The following is a 23900-nucleotide window of genomic DNA, read 5'->3' as shown; positions in this document are numbered from 1 at the left end:
GACAGTGGCTCCCGATAGTGGCTAATATTTAACATGATACAAATTGTCAAATAAAACTGGGGAAAGCCCCACAGTGGAGGTGTCATAATACCCATAAAACCTAGCGGTCAAACAGGGAAATGGTTCCAACCATTTTTCCACCATTCATTTTTCCCATATGGGATTTTAGAAACACTTAAAATAATACATTTGTAGTTCTTTATGATAGCCACATTAGCAGTTAATTAGCATTTTTTATAAAAGTCACCTTGTCCTAGAGAGAATTACACGGTTACCATGCCAGGGTAAGCCAACAAGAAACACAGGCCTTTTTGAATAGTTTTTAAAATCCCCTGTGGGGAATATGAATGGTGGAAAAACGATTGGAACCATTTCCCTGTTCGACCGCTAGTTCTTATGGGTATTATGACTCCCACTGTGGTACTCTATTTGGGATATTATGGGCGGTAGACTTGTGGGCATTCCTAACATTTTCCATGACTTCCACCCTTTTTCTCACAGTTTCCGTAGTGTAGTGGTTATCACGTTCGCCTCACACGCGAAAGGTCCCCGGTTCGAAACCGGGCGGAAACAAATTTTAACAAAACAGATAGTGATGACAGAAACAGGGTCATAACTGAAAAAAACGAAACAAATACATAGGCCTGCAGAATACATGAATAGACCAGTCTTAGACATGTCTTTCATTAACCAGAGGCAGATAGTGATAACTGAAAAAAAACGAAACAAATACATAGGCCTGCAGAATACATGAATAGACCAGTCTTAGACATGTCTTTCAATAACCAGAGGCAATGCAATGTTATAAAACAGGTTGTTTGGATCCTGGATGCTAATTGGTTAATAGCAGGGAGTTGAAGCACCACCATCCCAGCATTCTGCGGGTAGTGCCTGTTAGCGGTTCCATTAGATTTATAAATGCGCATCCACTGTCCCACGGCCCAGCCAGTCAATTTATAAACTTCATCTCCCCTGGAAAAATGTGTCTAGACCAATGGTATTCAAACCTTTTCAGCAGGGACACCATTTTTTCCTCCAGAATTTCTGGGGTCCCCATTTTTTTGCAATCATTTCTTGTGATCCCACCCCAAATACAACTTTAAAATCGGTACGTTACATTTTTTTTTACATCAACAAATAACCTTCAATTACCCAATCAAATACTTTTTTTCTAATTAACTTTCTCAAAAACGTTTCTATATTGTCTCGTACAATAATCTGTACTCGTAATTTTTTGTTCCTAAATAATAAATATATATATCCCCACTGCAGTCCCCCCGACCCCGACTTTAAATATCACTGGTCTAGACAATATTTCCCAATGCCCCTAGGCTAGCATATGGTTTGAAACAGTTGAGGTTTGTCTAAACCTTGCTGTCTGCCTCTCCAACCTGTGGATCAATGTTGCCGTTTTTTTGATGACCTCCACCGTGCGATGTGTATGAATGTGACCAGAATGACAGCTTCTCTGAGCCAGGCAAATTCATTTATCAGGGTCATTATAATGGATATATCCAAAGAAATGGCAATATAATCCTAGGTAAAACAAACAAAAGTGCAGACAGTTTTCTGTCATTTCAGCTGCTTGATGTGATTGTGTGATAGATTTAGTTGGCTGGCTAGCAAAGGAAAAGTAGCTAGCCTGCATAGCTACAGTGCATTCGGAAAGTATTTAGACCCCTTACTTTTTTCCACATTTTGTTACGTTACAGCCTTATTCTGAAAACGGATTAAGTCAAATAAAATCTATCTACACACAATACCCCATAATGACAAAGCGATAACATATCATTTTTAATTAAAAAAAAAAGATTTAAAAAATACCTTATTTACATACGTTTTCAGACCCTTTGCTATGAGTCTGGAAATTGAGCTCAGGTCCATCCTGTTTCCATTGATCATCCTTGAGATGTTTCTACAACTTGATTGGAGTCCACCTGTGGTAAATTCAATGGATTGGTCATGATTTGAAAAGGCACACACCTGTCAGTCTATATAAGGTTCCACAGTTGACAGTGCATGTCAGAGCATAAACTAAGCCATGAGGTGGAAGGAATTGTCCCTAGAGCTCCGAGACAGGATTGTGTCGAGGCACAGACGTGGGGAAGGGTACCGATACATTTCTGCAGCATTGAAGGTACCCAAGAACACAGTGGCTTCCATCATCCTTAAAAGGAAGAAGTTTGGAACCACCAAGACTCTTCCAAGAGCCGGCTGCTCAGCCAAACCATCCCTACGGTGAATCAGCCCTTATTCAGGAGTTATTCACACGATAATTCCCGGGATCTCAAGCCTTATTGCTTAGTTAATGGACTAAGTCATTTCTGACTTCATTGGTTCTGAGAGCGATAAATGCCCCACCCACCCACCCAGCCAAAGTCACACCCTTAGGATGCTACTCATGCAGTTTCCGTAGTGTAGTGGTTATCACGTTCGCCTAACACGCGAAAGGTCCCCGGTTCGAGACCGGGCGGAAACACATTTTAACAAATTAGATAGTACACCTATTCACTTAGGGCTCGATCCCAATTTAGGAATTCATGCTTTTCCTACGCACTTCTCAGTATTTGCTATTCAGACTTACCCTTTTAAGTCGCGTAACGCACTCTGCTGGGGTGGCTAGCTTGGGCGCTCTGAATAAATTCCTGCTACGTGTGGTCTGAGTTCCATAATGATTCAAATAGGCTACATGTCCCAAATTATTGCAATACTTTAGCTTAATATGATTCACTAATGCTAGCAATCCTCAGGAACAATTCACAAGGATGTGACAGATTAAAGAAAGGTCAACGGAATGAAAGTATGCCAAAATAAATGTATGTGGCTGTTACTGACAGTGGCTCCCGATAGTGGCTAATATTTAACATGATACAAATTGTCAAATAAAACTGGGGAAAGCCCCACAGTGGAGGTGTCATAATACCCATAAAACCTAGCGGTCAAACAGGGAAATGGTTCCAACCATTTTTCCACCATTCATTTTTCCCATATGGGATTTTAGAAACACTAAAAATAATACATTTGTAGTTCTTTATGATAGCCACATTAGCAGTTAATTAGCATTTAATTTTGGGGGGGTAAATACAGGCGAATATTTTTTATAAAAGTCACCTTGTCCGAGAGAGAATTACACGGTTACCATGCCAGGGTAAGCCAACAAGAAATTGTCCCTAGAGCTCCGAGACAGGATTGTGTCGAGGCACAGACGTGGGGAAGGGTACCGATACATTTCTGCAGCATTGAAGGTACCCAAGAACACAGTGGCTTCCATCATTCTTAAAAGGAAGAAGTTTGGAACCACCAAGACTCTTCCAAGAGCCGGCTGCTCAGCCAAACCATCCCTACGGTGAATCAGACCTTATTCAGGAGTTATTCACACGATAATTCCCGGGATCTCAAGCCTTATTGCTTAGTTAATGGACTAAGTCATTTCTGACTTCATTTGGTTCTGAGAGCGATAAATGCCCCACCCACCCACCCACCCAGCCAAAGTCACACCCTTAGTATCCTACTCACGCAGTTTCCGTAGTGTAGCGGTTATCAAGTTCGCCTAACACGCGAAAGGTCCCCGGTTCGAGACCGGGCGGAAACACATTTTAACAAATTAGATAGTACACCTATTCACTTAGGGCTCGATCCCAATTTAGGAATTCATGCTTTTCCTACGCACTTCTCAGTATTTGCTATTCAGACTTACCCTTTTAAGTCGCGTAACGCACTCTGCTGGGGTGGCTAGCTTGGGCGCTCTGAATAAATTCCTGCTACGTGTGGTCTGAGTTCCATAATGATTCAAATAGGCTACATGTCCCAAATTATTGCAATACTTTAGCTTAATATGATTCACTAATGCTAGCAATCCTCAGGAACAATTCACAAGGATGTGACAGATTAAAGAAAGGTCAACGGAATGAAAGTATGCCAAAATAAATGTATGTGGCTGTTACTGACAGTGGCTCCCGATAGTGGCTAATATTTAACATGATACAAATTGTCAAATAAAACTGGGGAAAGCCCCACAGTGGAGGTGTCATAATACCCATAAAACCTAGCGGTCAAACAGGGAAATGGTTCCAACCATTTTTCCACCATTCATTTTTCCCATATGGGATTTTAGAAACACTTAAAATAATACATTTGTAGTTCTTTATGATAGCCACATTAGCAGTTAATTAGCATTTAATTTTGGGGGGGTAAATACAGGCGAATATTTTTTATAAAAGTCACCTTGTCCGAGAGAGAATTACACGGTTACCATGCCAGGGTAAGCCAACAAGAAACACAGGCCTTTTTTAACTGTTTTTAAAATCCCCTGTGGGGAATATGAATGGTGGAAAAACGATTGGAACCATTTCCCTGTTCGACCGCTAGTTCTTATGGGTATTATGACTCCTACTGTGGTACTCTATATGGGATATTATGGGCGGTAGACTTGTGGGCATTCCTAACATTTTCCATGACTTCCACTCTTTTTCTTGTAGTTTCTGTAGTGTAGTGGTTATCACGTTCGCCTCACACGCGAAAGGTCCCCGGTTCGAAACCGGGCGGAAACAAATTTTAACAAAACAGATAGTGATGACAGAAACAGGGTCATAACTGAAAAAAACGAAACAAATACATAGGCCTGCAGAATACATGAATAGACCAGTCTTAGACATGTCTTTCAATAACCAGAGGCAGATAGTGATAAGTGAAAAAAAACTAAACAAATACATAGGCCTACAGAATACATGAATAGACCAGTCTTAGACATGTCTTTCATTAACCAGAGGCAGATAGTGATAACTGAAAAAAACGAAACAAATACATAGGCCTGCAGAATAAATGAATAGACCAGTCTTAGACATGTCTTTCAATAACCAGAGGCAATGCAATGTTATAAAACAGGTTGTTTGGATCCTGGATGCTAATTGGTTAATAGCAGGGAGTTGAAGCACCACCATCCCAGCATTCTGCAGGTAGTGGCTGTTAGCGGTTCCATTAGATTTATAAATGCGCATCCACTGTTCCACGGCCCAGCCAGTCAATTTATAAACTTCATCTCCCCTGGAAAAATGTGTCTAGACCAATGGTATTCAAACCTTTTCAGCAGGGACACCATTTTTTCCTCCAGAATTTCTGGGGTCCCCATTTTTTTGCAATCATTTCTTGTGATCCCACCCCAAATACAACTTTAAAATCGGTACGTTACATTTTTTTTTACATCAACAAATAACCTTCAATTACCCAATCAAATACTTTTTTTCTAATTAACTTTCTCAAAAACGTTTCTATATTGTCTCGTACAATAATCTGTACTCATAATTTTTTGTTCCTAAATAATGAATATATATATCCCCACTGCAGTCCCCCCGACCCCGACTTTAAATATCACTGGTCTAGACAATATTTCCCAATGCCCCTAGGCTAGCATATGGTTTGAAACAGTTGAGGTTTGTCTAAACCTTGCTGTCTGCCTCTCCAACCTGTGGATCAATGTTGCCGTTTTTTTGGTGACCTCCACCGTGCGATGTGTATGAATGTGACCAGAATGACAGCTTCTCTGAGCCAGGCAAATTCATTTATCAGGTTCATTATAATGGATATATCCAAAGAAATGGCAATATAATCCTAGGTAAAACAAACAAAAGTGCAGACAGTTTTCTGTCATTTCAGCTGCTTGATGTGATTGTGTGATAGATTTAGTTGGCTGGCTAGCAAAGGAAAAGTAGCTAGCCTGCATAGCTACAGTGCATTCGGAAAGTATTCAGACCCCTTACTTTTTTCCACATTTTGTTACGTTACAGCCTTATTCTGAAAACGGATTAAGTCAAATAAAATCTATCTACACACAATACCCAATAATGACAAAGCGATAACATATCATTTTTAATTCATAAAAAAAGATTTAAAAAATACCTTATTTACATACGTTTTCAGACCCTTTGCTATGAGTCTGGAAATTGAGCTCAGGTCCATCCTGTTTCCATTGATCATCCTTGAGATGTTTCTACAACTTGATTGGAGTCCACCTGTGGTAAATTCAATGGATTGGTCATGATTTGAAAAGGCACACACCTGTCTGTCTATATAAGGTTCCACAGTTGACAGTGCATGTCAGAGCATAAACTAAGCCATGAGGTGGAAGGAATTGTCCCTAGAGCTCCGAGACAGGATTGTGTCGAGGCACAGACGTGGGGAAGGGTACCGATACATTTCTGCAGCATTGAAGGTACCCAAGAACACAGTGGCTTCCATCATTCTTAAAAGGAAGAAGTTTGGAACCACCAATACTCTTCCAAGAGCCGGCTGCTCAGCCAAACCATCCCTACGGTGAATCAGCCCTTATTCAGGAGTTATTCACACGATAATTCCCGGGATCTCAAGCCTTATTGCTTAGTTAATGGACTAAGTCATTTCTGACTTCAATTGGTTCTGAGAGCGATAAATGCCCCACCCACCCACCCACCCAGCCAAAGTCACACCCTTAGTATGCTACTCAAGCAGTTTCCGTAGTGTAGCGGTTATCACGTTCGCCTAACATGCGAAAGGTCCCCGGTTCGAGACCGGGCGGAAACACATTTTAACAAATTAGATAGTACACCTATTCACTTAGGGCTCGATCCCAATTTAGGAATTCATGCTTTTCCTACGCACTTCTCAGTATTTGCTATTCAGACTTACCCTTTTAAGTCGCGTAACGCACTCTGCTGGGGTGGCTAGCTTGGGCGCTCTGAATAAATTCCTGCTACGTGTGGTCTGAGTTCCATAATGATTCAAATAGGCTACATGTCCCAAATTATTGCAATACTTTAGCTTAATATGATTCACTAATGCTAGCAACCCTCAGGAACAATTCACAAGGATGTGACAGATTAAAGAAAGGTCAACGGAATGAAAGTATGCCAAAATAAATGTATGTGGCTGTTACTGACAGTGGCTCCCGATAGTGGCTAATATTTAACATGATACAAATTGTCAAATAAAACTGGGGAAAGCCCCACAGTGGAGGTGTCATAATACCCATAAAACCTAGCGGTCAAACAGGGAAATGGTTCCAACCATTTTTCCACCATTCATTTTTCCCATATGGGATTTTAGAAACACTTAAAATAATACATTTGTAGTTCTTTATGATAGCCACATTAGCAGTTAATTAGCATTTAATTTTGGGGGGGTAAATACAGGCGAATATTTTTTATAAAAGTCACCTTGTCCGAGAGAGAATTACACGGTTACCATGCCAGGGTAAGCCAACAAGAAACACAGGCCTTTTTTAACTGTTTTTAAAATCCCCTGTGGGGAATATGAATGGTGGAAAAACGATTGGAACCATTTCCCTGTTCGACCGCTAGTTCTTATGGGTATTATGACTCCTACTGTGGTACTCTATTTGGGATATTATGGGCGGTAGACTTGTGGGCATTCCTAACATTTTCCATGACTTCCACTCTTTTTCTTGTAGTTTCTGTAGTGTAGTGGTTATCACGTTCGCCTCACACGCGAAAGGTCCCCGGTTCAAAACCGGGCGGAAACAAATTTTAACAAAACAGATAGTGATGACAGAAACAGGGTCATAACTGAAAAAAACGAAACAAATACATAGGCCTGCAGAATACATGAATAGACCAGTATTAGACATGTCTTTCAATAACCAGAGGCAGATAGTGATAAGTGAAAAAAAACTAAACAAATACATAGGCCTACAGAATACATGAATACACCAGTCTTAGACATGTCTTTCATTAACCAGAGGCAGATAGTGATAACTGAAAAAAACGAAACAAATACATAGGCCTGCAGAATACATGAATAGACCAGTCTTAGACATGTCTTTCAATAACCAGAGGCAATGCAATGTTATAAAACAGGTTGTTTGGATCCTGGATGCTAATTGGTTAATAGCAGGGAGTTGAAGCACCACCATCCCAGCATTCTGCAGGTAGTGCCTGTTAGCGGTTCCATTAGATTTATGAATGCGCATCCACTGTTCCACGGCCCAGCCAGTCAATTTATAAACTTCATCTCCCCTGGAAAAATGTGTCTAGACCAATGGTATTCAAACCTTTTCAGCAGGGACACCATTTTTTCCACCAGAATTTCTGGGGTCCCCATTTTTTTGCAATCATTTCTTGTGATCCCACCCCAAATACAACTTTAAAATCGGTACGTTACATTTTTTTTTACATCAACAAATAACCTTCAATTACCCAATCAAATACTTTTTTTCTAATTAACTTTCTCAAAAACGTTTCTATATTGTCTCGTACAATAATCTGTACTCATAATTTTTTGTTCCTAAATAATGAATATATATATCCCCACTGCAGTCCCCCCGACCCCGACTTTAAATATCACTGGTCTAGACAATATTTCCCAATGCCCCTAGGCTAGCATATGGTTTGAAACAGTTGAGGTTTGTCTAAACCTTGCTGTCTGCCTCTCCAACCTGTGGATCAATGTTGCCGTTTTTTTGGTGACCTCCACCGTGCGATGTGTATGAATGTGACCAGAATGACAGCTTCTCTGAGCCAGGCAAATTCATTTATCAGGTTCATTATAATGGATATATCCAAAGAAATGGCAATATAATCCTAGGTAAAACAAACAAAAGTGCAGACAGTTTTCTGTCATTTCAGCTGCTTGATGTGATTGTGTGATAGATTTAGTTGGCTGGCTAGCAAAAGAAAAGTAGCTAGCCTGCATAGCTACAGTGCATTCGGAAAGTATTCAGACCCCTTACTTTTTTCCACATTTTGTTACGTTACAGCCTTATTCTGAAAACGGATTAAGTCAAATAAAATCTATCTACACACAATACCCCATAATGACAAAGCGATAACATATCATTTTTAATTCATAAAAAAAGATTTAAAAAATACCTTATTTACATACGTTTTCAGACCCTTTGCTATGAGTCTGGAAATTGAGCTCAGGTCCATCCTGTTTCCATTGATCATCCTTGAGATGTTTCTACAACTTGATTGGAGTCCACCTGTGGTAAATTCAATGGATTGGTCATGATTTGAAAAGGCACACACCTGTCTGTCTATATAAGGTTCCACAGTTGACAGTGCATGTCAGAGCATAAACTAAGCCATGAGGTGGAAGGAATTGTCCCTAGAGCTCCGAGACAGGATTGTGTCGAGGCACAGACGTGGGGAAGGGTACCGATACATTTCTGCAGCATTGAAGGTACCCAAGAACACAGTGGCTTCCATCATTCTTAAAAGGAAGAAGTTTGGAACCACCAAGACTCTTCCAAGAGCCGGCTGCTCAACCAAACCATCCAAACGGTGAATCAGCCCTTATTCATGAGTTATTCACACGATAATTCCCGGGATCTCAAGCCTTATTGCTTAGTTAATGGACTAAGTCATTTCTGACTTCATTTGGTTCTGAGAGCGATAAATGCCCCACCCCCCCACCCACCCAGCCAAAGTCACACCCTTAGTATCCTACTCACGCAGTTTCCGTAGTGTAGCGGTTATCACGTTCGCCTAACACGCGAAAGGTCCCCGGTTCGAGACCGGGCGGAAACACATTTTAACAAATTAGATAGTACACCTATTCACTTAGGGCTCGATCCCAATTTAGGAATTCATGCTTTTCCTACGCACTTCTCAGTATTTGCTATTCAGACTTACCCTTTTAAGTCGCGTAACGCACTCTGCTGGGGTGGCTAGCTTGGGCGCTCTGAATAAATTCCTGCTATGTGTGGTCTGAGTTCCATAATGATTCAAATAGGCTACATGTCCCAAATTATTGCAATACTTTAGCTTAATATGATTCACTAATGCTAGCAACCCTCAGGAACAATTCACAAGGATGTGACAGATTAAAGAAAGGTCAACGGAATGAAAGTATGCCAAAATAAATGTATGTGGCTGTTACTGACAGTGGCTCCCGATAGTGGCTAATATTTAACATGATACAAATTGTCAAATAAAACTGGGGAAAGCACCACAGTGGAGGTGTCATAATACCCATAAAACCTAGCGGTCAAACAGGGAAATGGTTCCAACCATTTTTCCACCATTCATTTTTCCCATATGGGATTTTAGAAACACTTAAAATAATACATTTGTAGTTCTTTATGATAGCCACATTAGCAGTTAATTAGCATTTAATTTTGGGGGGGTAAATACAGGCGAATATTTTTTATAAAAGTCACCTTGTCCGAGAGAGAATTACACGGTTACCATGCCAGGGTAAGCCAACAAGAAACACAGGCCTTTTTTAACTGTTTTTAAAATCCCCTGTGGGGAATATGAATGGTGGAAAAACCATTGGAACCATTTCCCTGTTCGACCGCTAGTTCTTATGGGTATTATGACTCCTACTGTGGTACTCTATTTGGGATATTATGGGCGGTAGACTTGTGGGCATTCCTAACATTTTCCATGACTTCCACTCTTTTTCTTGTAGTTTCTGTAGTGTAGTGGTTATCACGTTCGCCTCACACGCGAAAGGTCCCCGGTTCGAAACCGGGTGGAAACAAATTTTAACAAAACAGATAGTGATGACAGAACTGAAAAAAACGAAACAAATACATAGGCCTGCAGAATACATGAATAGACCAGTCTGAGACATGTCTTTCAATAACCAGAGGCAGATAGTGATAAGTGAAAAAAAACTCAACAAATACATAGGCCTACAGAATACATGAATAGACCAGTCTTAGACATGTCTTTCATTAACCAGAGGCAGATAGTGATAACTGAAAAAAACGAAACAAATACATAGGCCTGCAGAATACATGAATAGACCAGTCTTAGACATGTCTTTCAATAACCAGAGGCAATGCAATGTTATAAAACAGGTTGTTTGGATCCTGGATGCTAATTGGTTAATAGCAGGGAGTTGAAGCACCACCATCCCAGCATTCTGCAGGTAGTGCCTGTTAGCGGTTCCATTAGATTTATAAATGCGCATCCACTGTTCCACGGCCCAGCCAGTCAATTTATAAACTTCATCTCCCCTGGAAAAATGTGTCTAGACCAATGGTATTCAAACCTTTTCAGCAGGGACACCATTTTTTCCTCCAGAATTTCTGGGGTCCCCATTTTTTTGCAATCATTTCTTGTGATCCCACCCCAAATACAACTTTAAAATCGGTACGTTACATTTTTTTTTACATCAACAAATAACCTTCAATTACCCAATCAAATACTTTTTTTCTAATTAACTTTCTCAAAAACGTTTCTATATTGTCTCGTACAATAATCTGTACTCATAATTTTTTATTCCTAAATAATGAATATATATATATCCCCACTGCAGTCCCCCCGACCCCGACTTTAAATATCACTGGTCTAGACAATATTTCCCAATGCCCCTAGGCTAGCATATGGTTTGAAACAGTTGAGGTTTGTCTAAACCTTGCTGTCTGCCTCTCCAACCTGTGGATCAATGTTGCCGTTTTTTTGGTGACCTCCACCGTGCGATGTGTATGAATGTGACCAGAATGACAGCTTCTCTGAGCCAGGCAAATTCATTTATCAGGTTCATTATAATGGATATATCCAAAGAAATGGCAATATAATCCTAGGTAAAACAAACAAAAGTGCAGACAGTTTTCTGTCATTTCAGCTGCTTGATGTGATTGTGTGATAGATTTAGTTGGCTGGCTAGCAAAAGAAAAGTAGCTAGCCTGCATAGCTACAGTGCATTCGGAAAGTATTCAGACCCCTTACTTTTTTCCACATTTTGTTACGTTACAGCCTTATTCTGAAAACGGATTAAGTCATAAAATCTATCTACACACAATACCCCATAATGACAAAGCGATAACATATCATTTTTAATTCATAAAAAAAGATTTAAAAAATACCTTATTTACATACGTTTTCAGACCCTTTGCTATGAGTCTGGAAATTGAGCTCAGGTCCATCCTGTTTCCATTGATCATCCTTGAGATGTTTCTACAACTTGATTGGAGTCCACCTGTGGTAAATTCAATGGATTGGTCATGATTTGAAAAGGCACACACCTGTCTGTCTATATAAGGTTCCACAGTTGACAGTGCATGTCAGAGCATAAACTAAGCCATGAGGTGGAAGGAATTGTCCCTAGAGCTCCGAGACAGGATTGTGTCGAGGCACAGACGTGGGGAAGGGTACCGATACATTTCTGCAGCATTGAAGGTACCCAAGAACACAGTGGCTTCCATCATTCTTAAAAGGAAGAAGTTTGGAACCACCAAGACTCTTCCAAGAGCCGGCTGCTCAGCCAAACCATCCCTACGGTGAATCAGCCCTTATTCAGGAGTTATTCACACGATAATTCCCGGGATCTCAAGCCTTATTGCTTATTAATGGACTAAGTCATTTCTGACTTCATTTGGTTCTGAGAGCGATAAATGCCCCACCCACCCACCCACCCAGCCAAAGTCACACCCTTAGTATCCTACTCACGTAGTTTCCGTAGTGTAGCGGTTATCACGTTCGCCTAACACGCGAAAGGTCCCCGGTTCGAGACCGGGCGGAAAAACATTTTAACAAATTAGACAGTAAGCCTATTCACTTAGGGCTCGATCCCAATTTAGGAATTCATGCTTTTCCTACGCACTTCTCAGTATTTGCTATTCAGACTTACCCTTTTAAGTCGCGTAACGCACTCTGCTGGGGTGGCTAGCTTGGGCGCTCTGAATAAATTCCTGCTACGTGTGGTCTGAGTTCCATAATGATTCAAATAGGCTACATGTCCCAAATTATTGCAATACTTTAGCTTAATATGATTCACTAATGCTAGCAACCCTCAGGAACAATTCACAAGGATGTGACAGATTAAAGAAAGGTCAACGGAATGAAAGTATGCCAAAATAAATGTATGTGGCTGTTACTGACAGTGGCTCCCGATAGTGGCTAATATTTAACATGATACAAATTGTCAAATAAAACTGGGGAAAGCCCCACAGTGGAGGTGTCATAATACCCATAAAACCTAGCGGTCAAACAGGGAAATGGTTCCAACCATTTTTCCACCATTCATTTTTCCCATATGGGATTTTAGAAACACTTAAAATAATACATTTGTAGTTCTTTATGATAGCCACATTAGCAGTTAATTAGCATTTAATTTTGGGGGGGTAAATACAGGCGAATATTTTTTATAAAAGTCACCTTGTCCGAGAGAGAATTACACGGTTACCATGCCAGGGTAAGCCAACAAGAAACACAGGCCTTTTTTAACTGTTTTTAAAATCCCCTGTGGGGAATATGAATGGTGGAAAAACGATTGGAACCATTTCCCTGTTCGACCGCTAGTTCTTATGGGTATTATGACTCCCACTGTGGTACTCTATTTGGGATATTATGGGCGGTAGACTTGTGGGCATTCCTAACATTTTCCATGACTTCCACTCTTTTTCTTGTAGTTTCTGTAGTGTAGTGGTTATCACGTTCGCCTCACACGCGAAAGGTCCCCGGTTCGAAACCGGGCGGAAACAAATTTTAACAAAACAGATTGTGATGACAGAAACAGGGTCATAACTGAAAAAAACGAAACAAATACATAGGCCTGCAGAATACATGAATAGACCAGTCTTAGACATGTCTTTCAATAACCAGAGGCAGATAGTGATAAGTGAAAAAAAACTAAACAAATACATAGGCCTACAGAATACATGAATAGACCAGTCTTAGACATGTCTTTCATTAACCAGAGGCAGATAGTGATAACTGAAAAAAACGAAACAAATACATAGGCCTGCAGAATACATGAATAGACCAGTCTTAGACATGTCTTTCAATAACCAGAGGCAATGCAATGTTATAAAACAGGTTGTTTGGATCCTGGATGCTAATTGGTTAATAGCAGGGAGTTGAAGCACCACCATCCCAGCATTCTGCAGGTAGTGCCTGTTAGCGGTTCCATTAGATTTATAAATGCGCATCCACTGTTCCACGGCCCAGCCAGTCAATTTATAAACTTCATCTCCCCTGGAAAAATGTGTCTAGACCAATGGTATTCAAACCTTTTCAGCAGGGACACCATTTTTTCCTCCAGAATTTCTGGGGTCCCCATTTTTTTGCAATCATTTCTTGTGATCCCACCCCAAATACAACTTTAAAATCGGTACGTTACATTTTTTTTTACATCAACAAATAACCTTCAATTACCCAATCAAATACTTTTTTTCTAATTAACTTTCTCAAAAACGTTTCTATATTGTCTCGTACAATAATCTGTACTCATAATTTTTTGTTCCTAAATAATGAATATATATATCCCCACTGCAGTCCCCCCGACCCCGACTTTAAATATCACTGGTCTAGACAATATTTCCCAATGCCCCTAGGCTAGCATATGGTTTGAAACAGTTGAGGTTTGTCTAAACCTTGCTGTCTGCCTCTCCAACCTGTGGATCAATGTTGCCGTTTTTTTGGTGACCTCCACCGTGCGATGTGTATGAATGTGACCAGAATGACAGCTTCTCTGAGCCAGGCAAATTCATTTATCAGGTTCATTATAATGGATATATCCAAAGAAATGGCAATATAATCCTAGGTAAAACAAACAAAAGTGCAGACAGTTTTCTGTCATTTCAGCTGCTTGATGTGATTGTGTGATAGATTTAGTTGGCTGGCTAGCAAAAGAAAAGTAGCTAGCCTGCATAGCTACAGTGCATTCGGAAAGTATTCAGACCCCTTACTTTTTTCCACATTTTGTTACGTTACAGCCTTATTCTGAAAACGGATTAAGTCATAAAATCTATCTACACACAATACCCCATAATGACAAAGCGATAACATATCATTTTTAATTCATAAAAAAAGATTTAAAAAATACCTTATTTACATACGTTTTCAGACCCTTTGCTATGAGTCTGGAAATTGAGCTCAGGTCCATCCTGTTTCCATTGATCATCCTTGAGATGTTTCTACAACTTGATTGGAGTCCACCTGTGGTAAATTCAATGGATTGGTCATGATTTGAAAAGGCACACACCTGTCTGTCTATATAAGGTTCCACAGTTGACAGTGCATGTCAGAGCATAAACTAAGCCATGAGGTGGAAGGAATTGTCCCTAGAGCTCCGAGACAGGATTGTGTCGAGGCACAGACGTGGGGAAGGGTACCGATACATTTCTGCAGCATTGAAGGTACCCAAGAACACAGTGGCTTCCATCATTCTTAAAAGGAAGAAGTTTGGAACCACCAAGACTCTTCCAAGAGCCGGCTGCTCAGCCAAACCATCCCTACGGTGAATCAGCCCTTATTCAGGAGTTATTCACACGATAATTCCCGGGATCTCAAGCCTTATTGCTTATTAATGGACTAAGTCATTTCTGACTTCATTTGGTTCTGAGAGCGATAAATGCCCCACCCACCCACCCACCCAGCCAAAGTCACACCCTTAGTATCCTACTCACGTAGTTTCCGTAGTGTAGCGGTTATCACGTTCGCCTAACACGCGAAAGGTCCCCGGTTCGAGACCGGGCGGAAAAACATTTTAACAAATTAGACAGTAAGCCTATTCACTTAGGGCTCGATCCCAATTTAGGAATTCATGCTTTTCCTACGCACTTCTCAGTATTTGCTATTCAGACTTACCCTTTTAAGTCGCGTAACGCACTCTGCTGGGGTGGCTAGCTTGGGCGCTCTGAATAAATTCCTGCTACGTGTGGTCTGAGTTCCATAATGATTCAAATAGGCTACATGTCCCAAATTATTGCAATACTTTAGCTTAATATGATTCACTAATGCTAGCAACCCTCAGGAACAATTCACAAGGATGTGACAGATTAAAGAAAGGTCAACGGAATGAAAGTATGCCAAAATAAATGTATGTGGCTGTTACTGACAGTGGCTCCCGATAGTGGCTAATATTTAACATGATACAAATTGTCAAATAAAACTGGGGAAAGCCCCACAGTGGAGGTGTCATAATACCCATAAAACCTAGCGGTCAAACAGGGAAATGGTTCCAACCATTTTTCCACCATTCATTTTTCCCATATGGGATTTTAGAAACACTTAAAATAATACATTTGTAGTTCTTTATGATAGCCACATTAGCAGTTAATTAGCATTTAATTTTGGGGGGGTAAATACAGGCGAATATTTTTTATAAAAGTCACCTTGTCCGAGAGAGAATTACACGGTTACCATGCCAGGGTAAGCCAACAAGAAACACAGGCCTTTTTTAACTGTTTTTAAAATCCCCTGTGGGGAATATGAATGGTGGAAAAACGATTGGAACCATTTCCCTGTTCGACCGCTAGTTCTTATGGGTATTATGACTCCCACTGTGGTACTCTATTTGGGATATTATGGGCGGTAGACTTGTGGGCATTCCTAACATTTTCCATGACTTCCACTCTTTTTCTTGTAGTTTCTGTAGTGTAGTGGTTATCACGTTCGCCTCACACGCGAAAGGTCCCCGGTTCGAAACCGGGCGGAAACAAATTTTAACAAAACAGATTGTGATGACAGAAACAGGGTCATAACTGAAAAAAACCAAACAAATACATAGGCCTGCAGAATACATGAATAGACCAGTCTTAGACATGTCTTTCAATAACCAGAGGCAGATAGTGATAAGTGAAAAAAAACTAAACAAATACATAGGCCTACAGAATACATGAATAGACCAGTCTTAGACATGTCTTTCATTAACCAGAGGCAGATAGTGATAACTGAAAAAAACGAAACAAATACATAGGCCTGCAGAATACATGAATAGACCAGTCTTAGACATGTCTTTCAATAACCAGAGGTAATGCAATGTTATAAAACAGGTTGTTTGGATCCTGGATGCTAATTGGTTAATAGCAGGGAGTTGAAGCACCACCATCCCAGCATTCTGCAGGTAGTGCCTGTTAGCGGTTCCATTAGATTTATAAATGCGCATCCACTGTTCCACGGCCCAGCCAGTCAATTTATAAACTTAATCTCCCCTGGAAAAATGTGTCTAGACCAATGGTATTCAAACCTTTTCAGCAGGGACACCATTTTTTCCTCCAGAATTTCTGGGGTCCCCATTTTTTTGCAATCATTTCTTGTGATCCCACCCCAAATACAACTTTAAAATCGGTACGTTACATTTTTTTTTACATCAACAAATAACCTTCAATTACCCAATCAAATACTTTTTTTCTAATTAACTTTCTCAAAAACGTTTCTATATTGTCTCGTACAATAATCTGTACTCATAATTTTTTGTTCCTAAATAATGAATATATATATCCCCACTGCAGTCCCCCCGACCCCGACTTTAAATATCACTGGTCTAGACAATATTTCCCAATGCCCCTAGGCTAGCATATGGTTTGAAACAGTTGAGGTTTGTCTAAACCTTGCTGTCTGCCTCTCCAACCTGTGGATCAATGTTGCCGTTTTTTTGGTGACCTCCACCGTGCGATGTGTATGAATGTGACCAGAATGACAGCTTCTCTGAGCCAGGCAAATTCATTTATCAGGTTCATTATAATGGATATATCCAAAGAAATGGCAATATAATCCTAGGTAAAACAAACAAAAGTGCAGACAGTTTTCTGTCATTTCAGCTGCTTGATGTGATTGTGTGATAGATTTAGTTGGCTGGCTAGCAAAAGAAAAGTAGCTAGCCTGCATAGCTACAGTGCATTCGGAAAGTATTCAGACCCCTTACTTTTTTCCACATTTTGTTACGTTACAGCCTTATTCTGAAAACGGATTAAGTCATAAAATCTATCTACACACAATACCCCATAATGACAAAGCGATAACATATCATTTTTAATTCATAAAAAAAGATTTAAAAAATACCTTATTTACATACGTTTTCAGACCCTTTGCTATGAGTCTGGAAATTGAGCTCAGGTCCATCCTGTTTCCATTGATCATCCTTGAGATGTTTCTACAACTTGATTGGAGTCCACCTGTGGTAAATTCAATGGATTGGTCATGATTTGAAAAGGCACACACCTGTCTGTCTATATAAGGTTCCACAGTTGACAGTGCATGTCAGAGCATAAACTAAGCCATGAGGTGGAAGGAATTGTCCCTAGAGCTCCGAGACAGGATTGTGTCGAGGCACAGACGTGGGGAAGGGTACCGATACATTTCTGCAGCATTGAAGGTACCCAAGAACACAGTGGCTTCCATCATTCTTAAAAGGAAGAAGTTTGGAACCACCAAGACTCTTCCAAGAGCCGGCTGCTCAGCCAAACCATCCCTACGGTGAATCAGCCCTTATTCAGGAGTTATTCACACGATAATTCCCGGGATCTCAAGCCTTATTGCTTAGTTAATGGACTAAGTCATTTCTGACTTCATTTGGTTCTGAGAGCGATAAATGGCCCACCCACCCACCCACCCAGCCAAAGTCACACCCTTAGTATGCTAGTTATGCAGTTTCCGTAGTGTAGCGGTTATCACGTTCGCCTAACACGCGAAAGGTCCCCTGTTCGAGACCGGGCGGAAACACATTTTAACAAATTAGATAGTACACCTATTCACTTAGGGCTCGATCCCAATTTAGGAATTCATGCTTTTCCTACGCACTTCTCAGTATTTGCTATTCAGACTTACCCTTTTAAGTCGCGTAACGCACTCTGCTGGGGTGGCTAGCTTGGGCGCTCTGAATAAATTCCTGCTACGTGTGGTCTGAGTTCCATAATGATTCAAATAGGCTACATGTCCCAAATTATTGCAATACTTTAGCTTAATATGATTCACTAATGCTAGCAACCCTCAGGAACAATTCACAAGGATGTGACAGATTAAAGAAAGGTCAACGGAATGAAAGTATGCCAAAATAAATGTATGTGGCTGTTACTGACAGTGGCTCCCGATAGTGGCTAATATTTAACATGATACAAATTGTCAAATAAAACTGGGGAAAGCCCCACAGTGGAGGTGTCATAATACCCATAAAACCTAGCGGTCAAACAGGGAAATGGTTCCAACCATTTTTCCACCATTCATTTTTCCCAAATGGGATTTTAGAAACACTTAAAATAATACATTTGTAGTTCTTTATGATAGCCACATTAGCAGTTAATTAGCATTTAATTTTGGGGGGGTAAATACAGGCGAATATTTTTTATAAAAGTCACCTTGTCCGAGAGAGAATTACACGGTTACCATGCCAGGGTAAGCCAACAAGAAACACAGGCCTTTTTTAACTGTTTTTAAAATCCCCTGTGGGGAATATGAATGGTGGAAAAACGATTGGAACCATTTCCCTGTTCGACCGCTAGTTCTTATGGGTATTATGACTCCTACTGTGGCACTCTATTTGGGATATTATGGGCGGTAGACTTGTGGGCATTCCTAACATTTTCCATGACTTCCACTCTTTTTCTTGTAGTTTCTGTAGTGTAGTGGTTATCACGTTCGCCTCACACGCGAAAGGTCCCCGGTTCGAAACCGGGCTGAAACAAATTTTAACAAAACAGATAGTGATGACAGAAACAGGGTCATAACTGAAAAAAAACGAAACAAATACATAGGCCTGCAGAATACATGAATAGACCAGTCTTAGACATGTCTTTCAATAACCAGAGGCAGATAGTGATAAGTGAAAAAAAACTAAACAAATACATAGGCCTACAGAATACATGAATAGACCAGTCTTAGACATGTCTTTCATTAACCAGAGGCAGATAGTGATAACTGAAAAAAACTAAACAAATACATAGGCCTGCAGAATACATGAATAGACCAGTCTTAGACATGTCTTTCAATAACCAGAGGCAATGCAATGTTATAAAACAGGTTGTTTGGATCCTGGATGCTAATTGGTTAATAGCAGGGAGTTGAAGCACCACCATCCCAGCATTCTGCAGGTAGTGCCTGTTAGCGGTTCCATTAGATTTATAAATGCGCATCCACTGTTCCACGGCCCAGCCAGTCAATTTATAAACTTCATCTCCCCTGGAAAAATGTGTCTAGACCAATGGTATTCAAACCTTTTCAGCAGGGACACCATTTTTTCCTCCAGAATTTCTGGGGTCCCCATTTTTTTGCAATCATTTCTTGTGATCCCACCCCAAATACAACTTTAAAATCGGTACGTTACATTTTTTTTTACATCAACAAATAACCTTCAATTACCCAATCAAATACTTTTTTTCTAATTAACTTTCTCAAAAACGTTTCTATATTGTCTCGTACAATAATCTGTACTCGTAATTTTTTGTTCCTAAATAATGAATATATATATCCCCACTGCAGTCCCCCCGACCCCGACTTTAAATATCACTGGTCTAGACAATATTTCCCAATGCCCCTAGGCTAGCATATGGTTTGAAACAGTTGAGGTTTGTCTAAACCTTGCTGTCTGCCTCTCCAACCTGTGGATCAATGTTGCCGTTTTTTTGGTGACCTCCACCGTGCGATGTGTATGAATGTGACCAGAATGACAGCTTCTCTGAGCCAGGCAAATTCATTTATCAGGGTCATTATAATGGATATATCCAAAGAAATGGCAATATAATCCTAGGTAAAACAAACAAAAGTGCAGACAGTTTTCTGTCATTTCAGCTGCTTGATGTGATTGTGTGATAGATTTAGTTGGCTGGCTAGCAAAGGAAAAGTAGCTAGCCTGCATAGCTACAGTGCATTCGGAAAGTATTCAGACCCCTTACTTTTTTCCACATTTTGTTACGTCACAGCCTTATTCTGAAAACGGATTAAGTCAAATAAAATCTATCTACACACAATACCCCATAATGACAAAGCGATAACATATCATTTTTAATTCATAAAAAAAGATTTAAAAAATACCTTATTTACATACGTTTTCAGACCCTTTGCTATGAGTCTGGAAATTGAGCTCAGGTCCATCCTGTTTCCATTGATCATCCTTGAGATGTTTCTACAACTTGATTGGAGTCCACCTGTGGTAAATTCAATGGATTGGTCATGATTTGAAAAGGCACACACCTGTCTGTCTATACAAGGTTCCACAGTTGACAGTGCATGTCAGAGCATAAACTAAGCCATGAGGTGGAAGGAATTGTCCCTAGAGCTCCGAGACAGGATTGTGTCGAGGCACAGACGTGGGGAAGGGTACCGATACATTTCTGCAGCATTGAAGGTACCCAAGAACACAGTGGCTTCCATCATTCTTAAAAGGAAGAAGTTTGGAACCACCAAGACTCTTCCAAGAGCCGGCTGCTCAGCCAAACCATCCCTACGGTGAATCAGCCCTTATTCAGGAGTTATTCACACGATAATTCCCGGGATCTCAAGCCTTATTGCTTAGTTAATGGACTAAGTCATTTCTGACTTCATTTGGTTCTGAGAGCGATAAATGCCCCACCCACCCACCCACCCAGCCAAAGTCACACCCTTAGTATCCTACTCACGCAGTTTCCGTAGTGTAGTGGTTTTCACGTTTGCCTAACACGCGAAAGGTCCCCAGTTCCAGACCGGGCGGAAACACATTTTAACAAATTAGATAGTAATCCTATTCACTTAGGGCTCGATCCCAATTTAGGAATTCATGCTTTTCCTACGCACTTCTCAGTATTTGCTATTCAGACTTACCCTTTTAAGTCGCGTAACGCACTCTGCTGGGGTGGCTAGCTTGGGCGCTCTGAATAAATTCCTGCTACGTGTGGTCTGAGTTCCATAATGATTCAAATAGGCTACATGTCCCAAATTATTGCAATACTTTAGCTTAATATGATTCACTAATGCTAGCAACCCTCAGGAACAATTCACAAGGATGTGACAGATTAAAGAAAGGTCAACGGAATAAAAGTATGCCAAAATAAATGTATGTGGCTGTTACTGACAGTGGCTCCCGATAGTGGCTAATATTTAACATGATACAAATTGTCAAATAAAACTGGGGAAAGCCCCACAGTGGAGGTGTCATAATACCCATAAAACCTAGCGGTCAAACAGGGAAATGGTTCCAACCATTTTTCCACCATTCATTTTTCCCATATGGGATTTTAGAAACACTTAAAATAATACATTTGTAGTTCTTTATGATAGCCACATTAGCAGTTAATTAGCATTTAATTTTGGGGGGGTAAATACAGGCGAATATTTTTTATAAAAGTCACCTTGTCCTAGAGAGAATTACACGGTTACCATGCCAGGGTAAGCCAACAAGAAACACAGGCCTTTTTTAACTGTTTTTAAAATCCCCTGTGGGGAATATGAATGGTGGAAAAACGATTGGAACCATTTCCCTGTTCGACCGCTAGTTCTTATGGGTATTATGACTCATACTGTGGTACTCTATTTGGGATATTATGGGCAGTAGACTTGTGGGCATTCCTAACATTTTCCATGACTTCCACTCTTTTTCTTGCAGTTTCCGTAGTGTAGTGGTTATCACAGTCGCCTCACATGCGAAAGGTCCCCGGTTCGAAACCGGGCGAAATTTTTTTTTAACAAAACAGATAGTGATGACAGAAACAGGGTCATAACTGAAAAAAAACGAAACAAATACATAGGCCTGCAGAATACATGAATAGACCAGTCTTAGACATGTCTTTCATTAACCAGAGGCAGATAGTGATAACTGAAAAAAACGAAACAAATACATAGGCCTACAGAATACATGAATAGACCAGTCTTAGACATGTCTTTCATTAACCAGAGGCAGATAGTGATAACTGAAAAAAACGAAACAAATACATAGGCCTGCAGAATACATGAATAGACCAGTCTTAGACATGTCTTTCAATAACCAGAGGCAATGCAATGTTATAAAACAGGTTGTTTGGATCCTGGATGCTAATTGGTTAATAGCAGGGAGTTGAAGCACCACCATCCCAGCATTCTGCAGGTAGTGCCTGTTAGCGGTTCCATTAGATTTATAAATGCGCATCCACTGTTCCACGGCCCAGCCAGTCAATTTATAAACTTCATCTCCCCTGGAAAAATGTGTCTAGACCAATGGTATTCAAACCTTTTCAGCAGGGACACCATTTTTTCCTCCAGAATTTCTGGGGTCCCCATTTTTTTGCAATCATTTCTTGTGATCCCACCCCAAATACAACTTTAAAATCGGTACGTTACATTTTTTTTTACATCAACAAATAACCTTCAATTACCCAATCAAATACTTTTTTTCTAATTAACTTTCTCAAAAACGTTTCTATATTGTCTCGTACAATAATCTGTACTCGTAATTTTTTGTTCCTAAATAATGAATATATATATCCCCACTGCAGTCCCCCCGACCCCGACTTTAAATATCACTGGTCTAGACAATATTTCCCAATGCCCCTAGGCTAGCATATGGTTTGAAACAGTTGAGGTTTGTCTAAACCTTGCTGTCTGCCTCTCCAACCTGTGGATCAATGTTGCCGTTTTTTTGGTGACCTCCACCGTGCGATGTGTATGAATGTGACCAGAATGACAGCTTCTCTGAGCCAGGCAAATTCATTTATCAGGGTCATTATAATGGATATATCCAAAGAAATGGCAATATAATCCTAGGTAAAAAAAAAAAAAGTGCAGACAGTTTTCTGTCATTTCAGCTGCTTGATGTGATTGTGTGATAGATTTAGTTGGCTGGCTAGCAAAGGAAAAGTAGCTAGCCTGCATAGCTACAGTGCATTCGGAAAGTATTCAGACCCCTTACTTTTTTCCACATTTTGTTAACATTTTGTTAACGGATTAAGTCAAATAAAATCTATCTACACACAATACCCCATAATGACAAAGCGATAACATATCATTTTTAATTCATAAAAAAAGATTTAAAAAATACCTTATTTACATACGTTTTCAGACCCTTTGCTATGAGTCTGGAAATTGAGCTCAGGTCCATCCTGTTTCCATTGATCATCCTTGAGATGTTTCTACAACTTGATTGGAGTCCACCTGTGGTAAATTCAATGGATTGGTCATGATTTGAAAAGGCACACACCTGTCTGTCTATACAAGGTTCCACAGTTGACAGTGCATGTCAGAGCATAAACTAAGCCATGAGGTGGAAGGAATTGTCCCTAGAGCTCCGAGACA

General features: G+C 40.2%; 13 non-coding genes across 13 annotated transcripts; all 13 read left to right on the top strand.

Moving 5' to 3' along the window:
* Positions 1-500: 500 nt before the first annotated feature.
* On the top strand, positions 501-573 carry trnav-cac (transfer RNA valine (anticodon CAC)). Its single transcript has one exon. It is a non-coding gene; the product is annotated as a tRNA-Val (tRNA).
* A 1833-nt stretch (positions 574-2406) lies between these two features.
* Positions 2407-2479, top strand: trnav-aac (transfer RNA valine (anticodon AAC)). Its single transcript has one exon. It is a non-coding gene; the product is annotated as a tRNA-Val (tRNA).
* A 1040-nt stretch (positions 2480-3519) lies between these two features.
* On the top strand, positions 3520-3592 carry trnav-aac (transfer RNA valine (anticodon AAC)). The gene has a single exon. It is a non-coding gene; the product is annotated as a tRNA-Val (tRNA).
* An 885-nt stretch (positions 3593-4477) lies between these two features.
* Positions 4478-4550, top strand: trnav-cac (transfer RNA valine (anticodon CAC)). Its single transcript has one exon. It is a non-coding gene; the product is annotated as a tRNA-Val (tRNA).
* A 1932-nt stretch (positions 4551-6482) lies between these two features.
* trnav-aac (transfer RNA valine (anticodon AAC)) lies at positions 6483-6555 on the top strand. Its single transcript has one exon. It is a non-coding gene; the product is annotated as a tRNA-Val (tRNA).
* An 885-nt stretch (positions 6556-7440) lies between these two features.
* On the top strand, positions 7441-7513 carry trnav-cac (transfer RNA valine (anticodon CAC)). Its single transcript has one exon. It is a non-coding gene; the product is annotated as a tRNA-Val (tRNA).
* A 1932-nt stretch (positions 7514-9445) lies between these two features.
* On the top strand, positions 9446-9518 carry trnav-aac (transfer RNA valine (anticodon AAC)). The gene has a single exon. It is a non-coding gene; the product is annotated as a tRNA-Val (tRNA).
* Positions 9519-10403: 885 nt separating this feature from the next.
* On the top strand, positions 10404-10476 carry trnav-cac (transfer RNA valine (anticodon CAC)). The gene has a single exon. It is a non-coding gene; the product is annotated as a tRNA-Val (tRNA).
* A 1919-nt stretch (positions 10477-12395) lies between these two features.
* trnav-aac (transfer RNA valine (anticodon AAC)) lies at positions 12396-12470 on the top strand. Its single transcript has one exon. It is a non-coding gene; the product is annotated as a tRNA-Val (tRNA).
* Positions 12471-13353: 883 nt separating this feature from the next.
* On the top strand, positions 13354-13426 carry trnav-cac (transfer RNA valine (anticodon CAC)). Its single transcript has one exon. It is a non-coding gene; the product is annotated as a tRNA-Val (tRNA).
* Positions 13427-15355: 1929 nt separating this feature from the next.
* trnav-aac (transfer RNA valine (anticodon AAC)) lies at positions 15356-15430 on the top strand. Its single transcript has one exon. It is a non-coding gene; the product is annotated as a tRNA-Val (tRNA).
* Positions 15431-16313: 883 nt separating this feature from the next.
* On the top strand, positions 16314-16386 carry trnav-cac (transfer RNA valine (anticodon CAC)). Its single transcript has one exon. It is a non-coding gene; the product is annotated as a tRNA-Val (tRNA).
* Positions 16387-19274: 2888 nt separating this feature from the next.
* Positions 19275-19347, top strand: trnav-cac (transfer RNA valine (anticodon CAC)). Its single transcript has one exon. It is a non-coding gene; the product is annotated as a tRNA-Val (tRNA).
* Positions 19348-23900: the final 4553 nt, after the last annotated feature.

This window comes from Salmo salar, chromosome 14 (assembly GCF_965601325.2).
Source record: "Salmo salar chromosome 14, fSalSal1, whole genome shotgun sequence".
Lineage (NCBI taxonomy): Eukaryota > Metazoa > Chordata > Actinopteri > Salmoniformes > Salmonidae > Salmo > Salmo salar.
The sequence above is the reverse complement of the archived record's forward strand: the minus strand, read 5'-3'. Positions and strand labels throughout refer to the sequence as shown.